Source organism: Gracilinanus agilis, chromosome 4, assembly GCF_016433145.1.
Source record: "Gracilinanus agilis isolate LMUSP501 chromosome 4, AgileGrace, whole genome shotgun sequence".
Lineage (NCBI taxonomy): Eukaryota > Metazoa > Chordata > Mammalia > Didelphimorphia > Didelphidae > Gracilinanus > Gracilinanus agilis.
The window spans coordinates 78617648-78632564 of NC_058133.1; the positions used below are offsets into that span (position 1 = coordinate 78617648).

Genomic DNA, 14917 nt, shown 5'->3' on the forward strand with positions numbered 1-14917 from the left:
ACTCCCCAAAAGCAGGAACTGTCTTCTGCCTTTTTTGTGTGTATCTCCATCACTTAGCACAGTGCCTGGCACGTAGTAGGCACTTAATAAATGTTTATCCACAAAGTCAGCAGTGTGATATTTATTGTTGTTCAGTCGGTTGTTCATGGCTGACTCTTCGTGATCCCGTTTGAGGTTTTCTTGGCAAAGATACTGGAGTGATTTAACATTTCCATCTCCATCTCATTTTATAGTTGAGAAAACAGTGTGACATATTATCTACAAAAAGTGAATGTGATTTTGGACAGCATTAAGAGATCTACAGTGGCCTGGACTATGAGGTTGATAAAGGAATAGTGCCTACCATATGCTATGTATACATACATATATATATATAGTTATATATATATATACATATATATAGTTATATATAGAGAACATGGTAGGCACTATATGTATATGTGTTTATGTACATATATACACACACATAGAGAGAGGGCACATGGAAGGTAATATATATATATATATATGTATATGTGTGTGTTTTGGTCATTCGGTTCCAGATAAAATAGACTTTGGTTAACTCTTCTAAGTGATCTCCCAGATTCATCTCCCCACTTTAATCCATCCCCCCAAAAGCTGGTTTTCCTAAAGCAAAAGTCTGATCATGTGACTTCCGTATTCAATAAACTCCATTAACTCCCTATTATCTTTGGGAACAAATATAAACTCCTCAGTTTGGCACTGAAAACTTTTAACAACCTCACCTCAAATAATCTTTCTTACACATCATTGTCTTTAACATACACTGTAGACCTATCAAATTTACCTTCTCAATATTCCTTCTATGGCTCCTGAAGACCCAAAAAGAAAATTCTTAACAAGGGGCATCTAGGTGGCTCAGTGGATAGAGAATCAGGTCTAAAGTCAGAATTTGGGTTCAAATCTGGTCTCAGATAACTTCCTAGCTGAATTATCCTGGACAAGTCACTTAACCCCACTTGCGTAGCCCTTACTGCTCTTCTGCCTTGGAACCAATACACAGTATTGATTCTAAAATAGAAGGTAAGGGTTTAAAAAGAAAAGAAAATACTTGCCACCAAAGTCCTTGGTATTTTTAAAAGGTTCAAGATCAAATATGATTTTGTCAATGGAAATAATATTAAAGAAGAGCCATTATCATCAGCTTTGCTTCTGTACCCTGAGGACCACAGGACTTTTCCTTCCAACTTGTGATTGAAATCTCCATATAGGCTCTCTCCATTAGAAGCTTCTCAAGAGTAGAGACTACTTGCTTTTCTATTACAAAGAGATGGAGATGGGAGATGGATAGAGCCCACCTCCTCTGTACTCCTCCTTCCTCACCTCCCTTTTCAACTCACTCGTTTCCTTCAGTGTTCAGCCTCAACTGCCACCTATATTACATGCAGCCTTTCTTGAGCCCCTCCACAAATTATCATTTCTATCCTACAAAAATTACCTTGCTATCTATGTATTTTGTATATAGCTGTGCATATTCATTTGTTTATCCCAGCTAGATTATAAATTCCTTGAGGACAAGGACTCTTTCACATTTATTGTTGTGGCCTGAGAAGTTAGCAAATAATAGGTGCTTAATGAATTGCTGTCCATTAAGTGCTTATAATATATGAGAGATAATGAAGCTTTTGATTGATTGATTGATTGATTGAAGGACATTAGGGCCTCAAAAGTACACTGTATAATAATTGGCTGAAGGAAAAAAATGTTTCATCAAGACTTAGAGGAGATAATATAGTTTTCTTCTCAGAATGGTCTGTCGTAACGAAGGAGGGGTTCTGAGCCCCAGATAGCAGAACTAGGCCCAATGGTTGGAAGTAGCAAAGAGAAAAATTAAGGTTTGATATAAGTCAAACAAATATTTTTAAATATAGAAGTACATATTTCTCAAGTATGCTAGGTACTGTACTAAATAGAAAAAAAGAAAAAAAACAGTCACCAAGAGTCGTGAGCTCAGACTCTAATGGGGGAGATGGCATGCAAACTCTGTATAATCTATGTAAAAACAATATCTAGGCAGGATAAATTGGACATGATCAATAGAGGAAAGGTACTAACATTAAGGGGCATTGGGAAAGGCTTCTTCCAGAAGGTTAGATTTTATCTGAAACCTGAAAGAAGGCAGGGAAACCAGGAAGTGGGAACAAGAAGGGAGAGTATTCCAGGCACAAGAGTAACCAATGAAAATGCCCACAATTGGGAGATGGGATGTTTTATTCATGGAACGGCCAGGAAGAAATAAAAAGATTGGAACTAAATCATGAAGAGCCAAACAGAACTTTCTATTTGATCACAGAGGCAATAATATGGAGCCCCTGGAGTTCTTTGATCACTCCTCTATGGTCAGACAGATGCTTTAGGAAGATCACTTTGAGAGCAGAATCAAGAGACTTGTGGCAAGCAAGCAAAACAGAAGGCTATTGTAATACTCCAAGAGTAATGTGATAGCCTTATTTAGGGAGTTGGCAGTGTCAAAGGAGAGAAGGAGGTATATACAAGAGATATTACAAAGATAAACTCAACAGAACATGGCGATTTATTGGATATGGGATGTGAGAAATAATGAGGAGTCAAGAATGACCTCTAGGTTGTAAACCTGGATTACTGGAAGGACTGGGAGGAACATGGAGTGCTCAACAGTAATAGAAAATTTAGGGGAGGATTTGGGAGGGAAAGATCATGAATTCAGGTTTGGACATGTTTAGTTTAAGATGTGTATGAGACATACAACTCAAGATAACCAATAGACATTATTTTGTATATGGAGATCCAGAAAGACATAAGGACTGGATTAATAGATCTGAGAATCTCTGCCAAAGTCATTGAATCCATAGGAGTTGATTGGATCACCAAGTGAAAGAGTACAGAGGGAAAAAATAAGAGGGCCCAGAGCAGAGGCCTGGGAACAAACATTCAATGTCAGTGGGTGTTGCCTGAATAAAGATCCAGCAAAGGAGTCAGAAAACAAGCAGACATATAAGTAAAAGGAAAAACAATATCACCAGTGCTATCTAAGTAGTGTAGCCTAAGTTGGTCTGGCTATGTCATCAAACTAGTCAAGAAACTGCCTCCTCTATTACCTTCAGGGTAAAATCTAAAATCCTCTGTTATTTAAAGCACTTCACATCCTAGCCTTTCCCTCTACTTCCAGGCTTCTTAACCTTAGTACGCTTCCATGAACTCTTAAGATTCAGCTGCTCTATTCTATTTGCTATTTCTTGCTCAGAACTCACAAAAGATAGGTAAGTGGTGTCTTGGGCTTTCCTCTCTTCTCCCTCTGAAGGATTTCACTTGGTGATCTCATCAGTTCCCCTGGCTTCAATTATCATCTTTATACCAATGATTCTCAGATAGACTTAGCCAGCCTTAATATCTCTGTTGACCTCCATTCTTGCATCTCCAACTGCATATAGACAACTCTAACTGGATGTCCCATAGATATCTTGAACTCAATGTGTCTAGAATTGAACTCTTTTTTTCCCCTCAGAAGCCTGTTTCTGAACTTCCCTATTACTGTCATGTTCCTGAAACCAGACCCATACCAAGGAGTCATCCTTAACCCTTCACTTTCTTTAACCCCTCCCTGCCACCATATTGAATCTGTTGCCAACTCCTGTCAATTTTACTTTTGTCAAATGCAGCAGCTGACCATCAGCTGATCTTGCTGCTGACCATCAGCTGATCTCACTCTACCCCAGAGACACAAATTAACTGGGAGTAGATCATACCACTCCCCTGCCTCCCCCATCTTTGTCTATTGCCACCTTTCCCAGTCTAAGGACTTTTGGTTATTATGTAAAACAACTTACATAACCCCTTCTTGAGTCAGTGCCTCCAAAATGTATTTAAACAGTATTCCCTCTGTCCTTCATAGGTACCCCAGTACTCTGGTACTGTGAAGGACCCCAGATTCTAATCTTCTTATCCCAATTAAAGACCTTTTGTTATTACTACTTGGGTAGTTTGGGGTTGTTTGTTTGTTTGTTTTTTTAGTTAGACACCCTCATACATCCCATTCTATCTTCTGACACTGACACTCCCAGTGCAAGCCCTTGCCCATGACCTCACACCCAGACTATTACAATAGCCTGCTGGTGATCTGCCTTCCTCAAACCTCTCCCCACTCTATTCCTTCCTCAGTTACCAAATTAATCTTCCTAAAGCACAAATGTGATCATGTCATCTCCCACTCCCACCTACATTCAATAAACTATCACCTCCGAGATCAAATAAAAAATCCTCTATTTGCTGTTCAGAACTCTTCATAACCTGACCTCCTCCTCACTTTCTAGTTTTGTTATATATTACCACACACACACACACACACACACACACACACACACACACACACACACGCATAACACATTTCTGTGATATTTTCTTGCACAAGACACTCCATCTCCAGACTCCAGGCATTTTCATTGATGGTGTCTCCACTGCCTGGAGTGTTCTCCCTCCTCATCTCTGCCTCCTGTCTTTCCTGGTTTTCTTCAGACTCCAGCTAAAATCTTACCTTCTACAAGAAGCTTTCCCTGATTCCCTTAATGCTAGTCCCTTCCTTGCCTCTGTTAATTATTCACAATATTTTCTGTTTTATTTATACATAGTTGTTTTCTTGTTGGTTGCCCCATCAGACTATGAGTTAGTTCCTCAAGAGCAGGGACTGTCGTTTGTCTTCCTTAAGATTCCCAGAGTGCCCGGCATATAGATGTTAAATAAATGGTTACTAACTGACTGAAGATTCTCTATCCCCTGACTCCATGCACTTGGCACTGACAGCCCCCCATTACTGCAATGCTTTTCCTCCTCTCCACCTCCTAGTGTCCCTGGCTTCCTTCAGGACTCAGCTCAAATTCCATCCTTTGAAGGAGGTCTTTCCTTAGTTTGCTGAGATTGCATTCTACTTCTCATACATATCTCATAGATATCGGCATGTTGTCTCCTCCATTAGAATGTCAGCACTTTGATGACAGAAGTGTGTTCTGGCCTTTCTTTGAGTCCCCAACACTTAGCACAATTCCTTTCATGTAGTAAATACTTAAATGCTTGTTGACTGACTGACTAAAGTAATGATTTTCTCTTCCCTGGAAGATTTTGAGCAAAGTCAGAATAGCTACTTATTGGGAGTTTATCAAATGAGAAAACAGAGCACTTAAAATTCTAGATAAATGCCAGCCATTATTATGTTGTTGTTGTTATTGTAAAGAGGGTGGGGGGGGAGCAGCTAGTTGGCCCAGTGGATTAAAAATCAGGCCTGAAAGGAGATCCTGGGTTAACATACTTATTTCCACTGCACTGCTACTTATGTCAAACTCAAATAGAAATAGCAGCTACTAGACCATAATAAGGGTTCCTGCAGGCCACATATTGATTTAGAAAAGTACATATTAATATTATTTACATTTTACTGAATTTTATTTATGTCATTAAATATTTCCCAATTACATTTTAATCCCGTTCAGGCCACACTTAGGAGTGTTCTGGGCTGCATGTGACCCATGAGCCTTGTATTTGACATCTCTGATATAATAAACACTGAAATTAGAGTCAAAATGTGAATGTATGTCATAGTTCCTAGCAGTGTAACCTTGGACTAATTTACTGACCTATGGATTAGTTTCCTAAACTGTAATTTTTAAAGAGAAAATTTAAAATACATGTGATTGCAATAACATTTACTCTAGTACAGCAAAATACATAATAGAGATGTATTTAGTTTCTTAAAGTATATTCTAGCAGACAGCAAACTTGGTCTTGGCAAGATGGAAAGTCTTTGAGCATAAAAACATAGATTTAGAGTTATAAGGTCCCAAAAAACTCAATTAGTCCCTTCTTTCAAGCCACCTCCTCCATCTGCTCTTACCAAATTCCTAGTAAGAAATCAGAAGCATCCCTGAAAGAATTTCCTCCTTGGGGTCCTACTATCCTGATTAGATTGTCTCTCCCAAGGATCCCTATTTCAAGAAAACCAGGCTGCATTTCATTCCATTCTCTGTGGTCATCCATCTCCTCTACAGTCTCTTCTACTAGCCTTCTGCTACCCACTATCCATCCTCACCAGACAATGCCTAAGGATACTTCCACTCTCTGGTACCTGCTCTCTTGGTGGGGATTGTTTCTCCCAGATCACTATTTCAAAGCTGAATGCAGGTTTGATTTTATTACCCCCTCTCTGTCTACTTCCTTCATGGTCTCTTTATCAACTGACTCATGGCCTCTTCTCCACTCACTCCAGTTCAGGAATTATGAAACATGAACAAATCAGCTCTACCCTTGTTCCTGGATAGGTTGTATCAATCTATTCCCCCATGGTCTCTCACATACTGTCCTTCTAACTTTCTCTTTCAAGTTTCCCTCCCTGGCTACCACTCTTCTCTATGTGTTAAAATGTAATTTCTGTGAGGGCAGAGAGTTCCTTTGCTCATGTATTTATAGCCCCAACACTTAGCACAGGTTGAGGAGCTAATAAATGCTTAATAAAGTCTTTTTCATTCATTCATTCATTGTCCAACCCCTTCATTTTAGAAGTGAAGCACATAGAGGTTAAATAAATTGCCCCAAAACATGAAAGTAATAAGTAGCTGAGTCAAAAGTTAGCACTCTTTGCAGAATACCTTTCTGCTTCCCAAAGTGATATCTAAGGACCAGTCTAAATTCAGAGAGGATTATCACCAGCTAATGATGATTTTAACCAGATGCTGAAAAATTGGGGGTCAGAGAAATTCATGAAAACTACAAAGACATGAAAATTTAGATGTGCTGGAAGGAGAATCTGAACCAATGAAATCCTGCATTTCATTGAAGTATAATTTTTTAACTATCTATATTATAGAGCTATTGGTACATCATATTAAAATGTCATTGGGAAATGCTTAACAAAATCAATAAAAATACAATACTACATCAGTATTTATTAGTTTGTAGTTTTATAAGTCTATATGCTTTTAAACCCTAAAATATTATTAAAATGTCATTATCATTGCCACACTGTTATCTTTGTCCTCCAAATCAGAGTTTAGAGCTACAAATCCTGGCTACTAAGAGAACTCAAACAAATCATCAGTGACTTGGGAACATGGCTCCAAACTAAAGTACCAAAATCCTTTTTTCACCCAGTGTGGGGGAACCACATACTTTCAAGAAACTAAGTGTACCTTCCTTACAACTGTTTTCAATTCTGACAGCGCCGGTGCAATGGATTTGCAGTGGTTCTCTTCCTGAAGCATACCCAAACTACCAGTTACTTCCTAAGACTGTATACTAAGTGGGAAGAGATGACTCAGGATACCTTTTGATCTTGCCCTACAAGAGAAATCGCTATTTCATAATAAATAACACAATCTCCCCCAGTCCTTTAGGGACTCCCCAGGTCCTGGTGATGAGCCTTAAGGGAGATTTACAGACTACCTATTATGCATGATGCTAATAGCCACCATTCTTTTCAAATCAAATCTTGTGTCTCTGAACATGGATTTATTCCCTTAAAAAACAGCCTTATTCTTTTTCATCCTGAAAATTTAAATGAAAAAAGAAACATAACTCTAGGGATTTCAGGGCACCCAGAAAATGAGGTCTAAATGCAATCAATCAGTCAGGTAGATGGCACAGTGAATAAAGTGTCTGGCCTGGAGACAGGAAGTTTTAACTCATCTTCCTGAGTTTAAATCTGGCCTCTGACACTTACTAGCTGTGTGACACTGGGCAAGTCACCCTGTTTGTCTATTTCCTCATCTATAAAATAAGCTAGAGAAGGAAATGGCAAATTCCTTCAGTATCTTTGCCAAGAAAAACCCAAACAGGGTCTCAATGAGTTGGTCATGACTGAACAACAACATAAGGTGTAGGTGAGGAGGAAATCCAATTTTAGTTTAGGGATGAAAATGGGAAGTAAGAAGAACAGAGAGAAAGACAGTCAAGACTGGGTGTGGGAAAGGAAACAATGCATAATAAGGCTAAAAAGAGGTTGGGGCAGGTTTCAAATAATGAAAAGAAAAAAAAACCTCCAGAGAAGCAATTTGTCCTAAAGGCAAGAGGGAGAGATAGGGAAGAGGAACTTCATGGACCACTGTTGTTTATTTTGTAGGGAAGTAATGTGTTCGGATCTGTTCTTAAGGGAATTCATTTTGGCCATTGCATGGAGGATGGATTGGAATGGGAATCAGACTGGAGGCAGAGAGGCCAATTAAGAGACCATTACAGTAGCGTAGGTCAGAGTTGTCAAACTCCTTGCCCTCCTAAAAATTCCTGCCTAGTGTCTAAATGCGCTAGATTAAAATGTAATAGAGAAAATCTTAACAAAATAAATAAAAACACAATACAGGTGTCCTTTTCACATTGCAGGGGATTCTCAGGATCTGGAAAATCCAGCAAAAATATTCTGGCCCTCCCTTTGTATCAGAAAAATCTAAAATTTTTCTTTTTCTTTTATGGGGTATTTGTAGTACTTTATTGTAAAATTTAGGTTAAATATTTAGTCATGGGCTATTTGTAGGTCAACTTTAAGTAAAAATTAGCTTCTGAAATTTTTCTGGCCTTTGCATGTCATCTGTGGCTTCCACACAACTCCCCCAAAATTCCTATTTAATTTCTTAGGCCAGTCCATGATATATCTAAACTGCAATGGGGAAAGCCACAATGAGGATGGTATACCTGTACAAAATTGCTAATGTTCATTTCTGGCTTCCTCGGTCAATATGCTGCTTCCAGGGACTGTTCCTATTTGATTTTTTAGCACTGGTCTAGATAAAAGGTGATGAGAGTTTGAACTAAGGTGATAACTCTAAGACTTGAGAGAAAGGATTAGATATGAGAGATGTTATGGAGGCAAAATTGCAAGAATTGGCAATTAATTGGCTACATGAAGAAATGGCGAGTAAAGAGCCCAGGATAATGCAGAGGTTACAAATATGGAAGACTGGAATAATGGGAGAGCCTTCAGTAGGAACAGTGAAAGTTTGTAAAGGAGTGTTTTGAGGGAAAACACAAAAGGAGTTCTGTTTTTGGCAAGAGTTTGAGGTGTCTCCAGGACATCCAGTTAGAAATGTACAATGAGTAGCAATTGATATGGAACTAGAGCTCAGGAGAGCGACTAGAACTGGATAAACAAACCTGGGAATCATCTGCATAGAGTTGATAATTAAACCCTTGGGAACTCCTTGAGAAATAAGGGAAGATGACTGGATAATAGCTGCACAATGGCCACCACCATCAGTATGGATCAATAAAAATTTTTACCAGGGGCTTCTAAATGGCTCCGTGGTTTGGCAGCCAAATATAAAGATGAGAAAGTCCTGGGTTCAAATCTGACCTCAGACACTTCCTAACTGTGTGATCCTGGGCAAGTCACTTAACCCCCACTGCACAACCCTTACTGCTCTTCTACCTTGGAACCAATACACAGTATTGATCCTAAGACAGAAGGTGAGGGTTTAAAAATATATATATTTAACAGAGTGAACTTAAAAGGAGATTATTTACTGAGAATGGGAGTGAACTTAAAAGGAAAATAGTATGGCAACAAAGGGAGAATCTGAAAGTGGGAAGCAAGAAGCACTCCAGCCTCATTCTCTAACTAAAATCAAGCCTAAAATTTGGGGCCCTGAGCTTCCACATCCTTACTATCACCAATGTCTAGCATCCCAATGACAGAAATTGCAAAAAACTTTGGTGCTAAGACCTAGAGTTGATAAAATCCATTATGCTTTCTGTTATAGCTACAAGGAACAGGAGGCTTTAATGTCTCTGGGAAAATGCCCACACAGTGAATTGACCAACCATCATTGTAATCAAAATGCATGAGAAGTATAAAAGTCCCATTTGAATGTGGGGACCAGGTATTGAGAAAGCAAATTTTATTTCATGCCCCTGTCTTATGTTCAGGAGCTAGAGAGGACTAAGAAACAGTCTCTCTTAAGATTAAAAAAAAAACAGCTACAATTTATTTGCTCCTGGTATTTGGGGGTCTGGTTTCCACTCTCTTTAAAAGATTACCTGACTTCCCTGATCCTTTTTGATTTGGGGGGGGGGGGGCTTTCTCTTTCCTATAGTAAATAAATCTATTTTCAAAAAAATACAAGATTGGATTCCAAAAGGATAAGTCCATATTTATCCTTATATGCCATCTTGTATAGCACTGTGTACAATAGGTGTTTGATAAATTATTACTATGATGCAATTTAACTCCCCAATTGTAATTACACAGTAATTACAACTGCATATATTTTGCTATCTGTGTTAGTATCTTACAGTATTTTTAGCTACCTCCTCTAGAAGATGACACCGTGAAATGAAAAGAGACCTAGCTCTGGAGACAAAGGATTTGGAGTCAAAATTCCATTCCTAATGCTCAGAAATTGTGTGACTTTGAGCAAGTTATTTCTCTAAACCTCCATTTCTACATCCATAAAATGCAGGGGACCTCTAAGATTTCTTTCAACTTGAAAATGTTATCCTAATAACCCCACCACCACCACCACTATACTGCAAACATTTTGAGGACTGAACACCTCTCTTAAAGCATCACAGATCTAAAACCTATGCCTTAATTCATAACAAATATTTATTGAGTTGAGCTGTCTACTGTGGTCAGACAGCACCCTCACTCATCCAAAACTTAGATTCTACCATTGAAGACCGTATGGTCTAGTAGGAAGTTGAAACCAACACAAAGTGCTATATATACCCTATTGTGAAATATTGCAATTACCATATAATTATAAATAAAACATTAACAATAGAATGTTATTTGAGTTCTGAATTTACCCAATGGGAGACATCAAGAAAGGCTATATGTCCCAATAGGCATCCAGTCCCTTAGGCAAATGAAAACAAAACCCATGACTATTACTAACTTCACTGTTTCTATCTAGGGCATCCCCATCCTTCCAAGGCATCCAGGTCTTCAACCTAGGAGTCACACTCAACTCATCCTTCTCCCACCCTCTGTATTCAATCAGTTGGCAAATCTCTACAAAATCATTCACATCCATCGCTTTCTCTCCATTCTCTTGGCTACTATCCTAGTTCCTCATGACCTCTTGTCTGGACCATTGCAAAAATCTTCATTTGGTTCCCCTTCTTCAAGTCTCTACCATCTCCAAACGTGATTTTCCTAATGCCTAGTTGTGATCACATCCCTCCCCTGCTCAAGAAGCTACATTTGACCTCCTTGTTGCCTTTGATATTAAATATAAACTCTTATTTGGCTTTTAATGCCCTTTATATCCTGGCTCCAACCTACCTTTCTAGGGTTATGGTGTATTAGACCCTCACGCAGTATTCCTCATAGATGACATTCCTCTTCATCTCCTCGAACCAGACTGCCTCACACCTTTCAAAGTTCAGCCCAGCTGAGACCTCCTGTATGAGGCTTTTTTTATTCCCTTCATCCCCCCTAGCCATTAGTGATTCTTCTCCCCAAACCCTCCTTCTAAAAATGACTTGGTTTTTCTTTTGTGTATGTGTACATGGTATCTCCCCCATTCTTATATGACTGAGGGCATTTGTTTCTTTGTACACCCAGAACCTAACCCAGGGTCACAGTGCTAGGAACAGGAGAGCTTAATGAAGGCTCACTGACAATCACTTCTCCCAGTCCCACTAGGCAATGCCTGGCCATACCTATCTTTTCTTCAGCATGAGTCCCACCTTAAACACAAAAGTTTTTAATAAATAGCTCCTCAACATCCAGGTGGATTCTTACTGAGCAAAAGGAGAGAAAGGGGGCATGAGTAGCTAGAGACTAGATGAATAAGGTCACTATGTCATCTATAACTTCCCAGAGAGCAGAACAAGGAAAATGCAGTTGGGGGGCAGTTGGGGAATGGGTAGGTACTGCAGGGTTTGACAAAAGTGGCAGAGGTCCAGCCCTGGGCATGTGTGGATATGTGGGAGTGGAATGCTGCCAGAAACAGACCCCAAGATCCAGTGGTAAAAGCTCAGGGCAAAGATGTAAGAGTGAGGTACTTTGTGCTCCCACTGTTCAATGCCAGGGTACTGGTTTTGAATCTCTTCCCCTCCCCTCCCTTAAACAGTAATAAAGGATTTGCCATTGACTGCTGAGGTCCACAGCTGCCTGCAGTTAGCAGACCCAGCATAATTCCCACCCATTCCACCCTACTCCCACCCCTATCAGCCCCCCACCTGTAAGTTGAGCTCATTCTAATCCTTTTTTTAATGACTGCCAGCAGGAAGCTTGCATACTTCCCCCCTACATCTCCTTCATTTCTACTCTGCCCCACTGCAACCAGCCTTCTTGAATTATACAAAAAGAAAAATCTATAGCAGCCAGACCTAAGGGGGTGGGGTAACAGCAGCAGCAGCAGCAGCAGCAGAGTTGGAGATGAGATTATAGAAACAGCCCTCCAAATAGAATTTCCCCTTTTTACAGGTCCCTTGTAGAACCAAGGAGCGGGCTGAGAAATTCTGTGTAGATGCTGAATATGCCCTTATGTCTTCACTGGGGACAGGAGGAAGGGTTGTAGGAGTACACTCTAATGAAGGGAGAGACTGAACAAATTCTGCCTGACACAGGCCCACTGACCTCACTTTTTCATATAGGCCTGAGGCTAAAAGTCCCCACTGGATTCTATTTGTAAAAAGTGTTACAGCTTCTCAGATACACTGATCATTCTGGGCCCCTTTCCTAAGGGGCTCGAAGCACTTTATAGACATCTTGTAAACTCTGATACCACAGAAGGATGCCAAGAAATTATTCTCAGAAATGGGGAGCCCCAGTACAGAGGAATCCAAAGAACTTGTCTAAATTAGGCACATCAGGAACCAGTAATCAGTCTTTAAGTAGATAGGCATAAAGAAAATAAAAACAACAAAGTATAGTGGGGAAAAAATGAAATGTGCTGACTTTTGTATACAAGTTCAATTCACCACTAATAAAATATAAGTTCCAAGTTGTTTTGATTTGGGGGGGGGGTTCCCAAAAAATAGTGACGAACTCAAAGAGTATGATCTCACCATCCACATCTAAAAACTAAGTGGATGAAGAATATCTATTCCCCAGAGTAGGCTATGCAGTTGGATGGATGACCCATAGAACTGGTAGTTCATCCTGTACAAATCCAAGATTGGCACAGCAAATGGGCAATGAGCTAAGCCCAAAGTTGAATGGGAGGAAGAAAGCAGGTTATTGACTTTGGGAAATGGTACAGTAATTTTTAACGACCCCAATCTTTTCCCTGAAACAAAGGCTCATCTTTTAAAAAAACAATATTCATTCAGTATGTCTACAAGTTATGGAAAACCACTATCTCTAAAGAATTAAAGTTGAGATCACCCAACAAGCAATGAAGAGGTACATGTTGTACATGGAGAAGCTACAACACAGTCACTGAAGAATTATTCAGTAGAAGTGACAGAAAGGATGTCATAAGAGGGATGCATGCCTGGGGGGAAAAAAAGAAAATGAACCAGTCTCATAATGGGAACAAGGGATAACTAATAAAAAGCCTATATAGTCAATTGGTATTCATGAAAATGTCAAAAGAACTAGAAGAAAGTCTCTATCACATTGAGCATGCCCTCTTTTGCCAAAGGAGATGGACAAAAGTTATACAAGATGGAAGGGAATTAAATAGATTGTGATCTGCAAAGTTATAAAGAAGAGGCAATATACAGATCAACAAGATGGCAAATCCATTAGAGTGTCAAAGAAGGAATGGGCTATTCCTAGTAAGCCATCTACACCTTTTCACCCCACCCAACTCTGGGGTTGCCTCACATCTGTGAGGCTGCTGCTCAGGCTTATGGATGCAATCTATCCCATTTGGATGGTCAGGAATAGTTTTCCTCTGTTCAGATTTCAACTGGCTCATGTAGAAACAACTTCATTCACAAATATATTTTATTCAACTGGACTAAGATGAGAAGAATAACAGGATCTGTTGAAGAATTTTTAGATATTACTTGCATCCTAAATAGTATATGGACTGAAAAGAATGCCAAAAGGATCTCACAGCCCAGGGCCTGTTCCAAACAGAGTAGTACAGCTTCTAGCTGGCCTCAGTCTAGCGACATTGTGAAAATCTGAACACAAAAATGCATATCTCTCCTCTGTTCCCCAACACAGACTTCTTCCATAAAGGCAACTGAGCACACAGCAGGCATTCACTAAATACCTTCTTTATTGGTTGTGAAGCTGTAGCCTCCAAAATAATCCTAATAACAACAATAATAAAAAACAATAATAATACCACTTTGTTTTTTAAAATCTTTATAACTTATTTAAGCCTTTATTTTCTCATAATAACAGCTTTCTTACTCCTCCACTTTCCAGAGCCTCCTTCCTGTACCCTCCCAAGAAAACCTTAAAGTTTTCTAAGGCTATGAGAACAAACTAACCCAAAATAACCCCCCAAAAAGGATGACATGATGGGCTTTCCATGTTGTTTCATTTGACTTCAAACTCCTGGAGGCCAGGACCACAAGGAGTTTATTATAGAGTGCCTGATAAAATGAATTGTGTCAAATTATACAGCAAGGAGAAGGAACTGTTTCTAAAGAAAGTCACACATTAGGCAACCCTAGAAGAGACTCATTTAGCCAGTGCCAAGCCTAGTGTTTTGAACCTGCCATCTCCAACATATTTTTATCTCACTCTAACCCATTGTAAATTGGAGCCCTCCTAAGGCAGCATTTATCACTTGACCTGCCTCCCAATTAAAAACAAAGCAGACCAATTCACGTATGATCCAGCTAAAACAACAACGAAATGAATGAATGAAACTGAAAACAGTGAAGATGTCATGCCTCCACATAGCAGTCTGAAATTATTACCATAAAGGGGAGAGACAGAGAGAGAGACAGAGAGAGACAGAGAAAGAGAAAGAGACAGAGAGAGAAGAGGAGAGAGACAGAGAGACAGAGACAGAGACAGAGAAGAGGA

General features: G+C 39.5%; 1 protein-coding gene across 1 annotated transcript in view; it reads right to left on the reverse strand.

Moving 5' to 3' along the window:
- RGS8 (regulator of G protein signaling 8) overlaps positions 1–14917 on the reverse strand; it is a 65219-nt gene that overhangs the window by 49427 nt on the left and 875 nt on the right. The window lies entirely within an intron of this gene.